This window comes from Hylaeus volcanicus, chromosome 1, assembly GCF_026283585.1.
Source record: "Hylaeus volcanicus isolate JK05 chromosome 1, UHH_iyHylVolc1.0_haploid, whole genome shotgun sequence".
Lineage (NCBI taxonomy): Eukaryota > Metazoa > Arthropoda > Insecta > Hymenoptera > Colletidae > Hylaeus > Hylaeus volcanicus.
The window spans coordinates 6,666,816-6,669,984 of record NC_071976.1 but is presented as its reverse complement, the minus strand read 5'-3'; positions in this window follow the sequence as shown (position 1 = coordinate 6,669,984).

Sequence of the window (3,169 nt, the reverse complement as noted above, 5' to 3'; positions counted from 1 at the left end):
TGTGTATGTATGAATGCAAGTATGCCAACCTTTCGTTTTCTCAATGTCTCATTACTGGTTTGCCACAGAACCTTGAAATGTCGAATTGTGATTTCTCTGTTCGTAGTTAAATTATTGAAAAAGAATAATTGCAGTTCCAGGGAAATATCGACGTAGGTGAACAGTTTAATTCGTCACGTAGGACTGCGACAAACTGGGTTACGTATCAGTATCAGTATATTCGTTCCTGGTCCGATCGCTACCCGTTAACCATCTCGTTCGAGGTTCATTTCCGATGCAGACCGGGCGACAACGAGCAGAATTGGGTATTCGTAGGTGGGCGCCTCGACGCGAGGAAAGAACGGCTTTCTGACGGACTTAAAGCGCACGAATTCGAATTGGAAAATGTTCACGACTTCGCAAACTTCCAGTGACCCGTATTTCGCAGGACTGCGCAAAATGATTTTTCTCGAAATGTCAAAATAGCGACCTCCTTCCCATTTTGACGAAACTTTGCATATTTGGCTAGTGGTAAGTCGCGTTCACGTAGTCGAACTACTTTCCGCGAATCCAGCCCTTTTATTATTCCTGTTTCCTTGATATTTTCAAAGTAGGTCCATTGAGAATTCGTGTCGAGTTCTAATACGCCAGTTTATCGTGTTTGTTCATACTGGAAATAATTCTGTGCTACTAGATTCATTTAAACATTAAAATTTAATAGAAAAACATGAACATCATTGGAACGCTTAACGCAAAATGAATTATTATTAAAAATAATCACGTTGAAACTAGTCGCTAATAAATAGCGTATCTGATACCGAAGAACAAATGGAGTCCAACGTACTAACAATTTCTTTTATTGTATCAATGACATCTTGACAATTAGAAAAGTATTGAAGCGGTGACAATTCGATGAAATCGTTAACAAACTGAATAATTGCTGAACGTCAGTCAGCGTGTAAAGTATGACACTCAGAGATACGCGATATCTCGACTATCGTTACTCCTACTGAAAAAATGGATACTACAAAAGTTGTTTTAAAGAAAATATTGAATCGATTTTGTTCCATGTTAATTTTCGATAGGATCGACGGTGACTGAGATATCGACCCAAACATTGGAGTCACCAGCAGTAGACAATTGTTCAATTTGTTTCCTTGCATATAAAATGCGTTGAAATTATTTGTCCATTGAAATGACACTTTCCATGTAACACAATGTAAATTGTTACCCAACTAGTTCGACAAAGTAATTAAATACGCGCGACCGTTCGTACAGAAAACGAGAAATTAAATCTTATTCGCCAGAGATGAAACATGAAACTAATATTTTGCCTAAATTTCATTTTGAATAACAAGATTACGCTCTCCGTTTCGTAACGATTGCATAACACATTCATCACAGGGCGATGCAGTAGTCCGTGGATCATAATCGTGCAATCCGTGACTACGGCACTCATGAAAGCGCGATGTATACGCTAACAAATATGAATCGTTCGTTATCTTTGGTATCACAATGAAAGTATCGATAAGATTGCGAATGTTTGCATTCTTCGTTTGGCGCATACCTCGTTTCGCCGAACGCGACATATCATATAAATATACATACATACGAAGAACTATATTTAAAATAATTTGAACCGCGAGTTTTGTATCGAAAGGCCGTTGTTCATTAGCCACCCGCTTACTGGCAATTATCCTAATACGCGACGATAAGAGTTTACGAACTTAACGAAGCTATTAACTTTTTACACGTTCTTTTTATTAAAAATGCAATTATACGAGCGATTAAAGGAAATTCCAATTATTTATCGCTAGTAGACACATTTCTGTTTATAACTTACTGTTCTTATCTGCTTGGAAGGAGTATCATTTTTTTTTTTTTAACGAAAGAAATTACATGTTTCGATAAACAGGTAATTTGATAATAGTGAAAAAAGAATCATCAGAGTGGGCAGAATTTTATTTGAGCAATGAGTAAGGGATGAAATCTGGTGAAAATATAAATTTTCTTACTTTGTATTAATCGATTGAATTTCTTACGGTTGTGACTCTAAATAATTCAACGGTATTCAGTCAGATATTTTTATTAGTCAGAACTCTAGAGTTTAAGGTAAACATTACCTTTGAGCTGCGTTTCACGAATTGTTCCACAGTGACGCCAGGTATCGTTCCTTGGCAATCTTGTTGACCAGCACGTAGGCTACCGATGACTATTTTTCAGAGGAAAAGATAACCCATTGTCCAAGAAATAAAATCAACATGTTTATTGCGGTAACGATATCATCCAGTAGCAACAGCGAAACTAATAACTATACCGCGGATTTTATGCATTCATGATGATTAATTATGACAAATACAGTGGGTGTAGAAAGTCTTCGTACACCGATCAATTTCCAAAGAAACTGTGTAAAATTGTAATTTATTAACTTATTTTTTATAAACAATGACATTCTACATGTTCTAGGAAATCTCTAGAATAGATAGATTACAAAAAAAAATAGCTATTTATGTAAGTTGCGAAAGTAACAAGAAAAAAACAATTAATCGATAGAAAGCAATAAGCATTCGCACAACTGTTTAAAAGTACTTTCCTGGAAATTTGATGTTTTCTAATTCGTACGGAGCAATAAACTAATGTGTTTACGTTAGAAACTCTACTGTAAATAGTTCGTCATAAGAATCGTACAAATACTGATTGCTTCTATACTTTTACCCACTTTTAGCATTTTTTTTGTGTTAATTTCACAAATTATTATTAACTAGTAAATATTGTTTGGACTACATCTATCTTAGAGACTTCCAAGAATATGTATTAGGTTGTCCCGAAAGTTTCTTTCGTTTTATTAATAATTAATTCATACACAATATTTTATGTTTTATGTTACATTAGAAAATTGTGCTCAATTCATTTCGCTCCATTACTGTTACAGCATCAATGTCTAAGAAATTAGATTGTCTATTTATATAAACACCGTCACAGAAAATAATTGAATACAACTGACGAAAGAAACTTTTCGGACAACCTAATAAAATACCATTGACTATAAAAAAGGAAGTTAAGAAACTACAATTTCACAGAAAAGTTTTTTGGGAAATTGATCGATGTACGAATACATTTTACACCCACTGTATATGGTAAACGGAACGAAAAGGTACATGCACCAAAATATTAATATATCATTGATCGA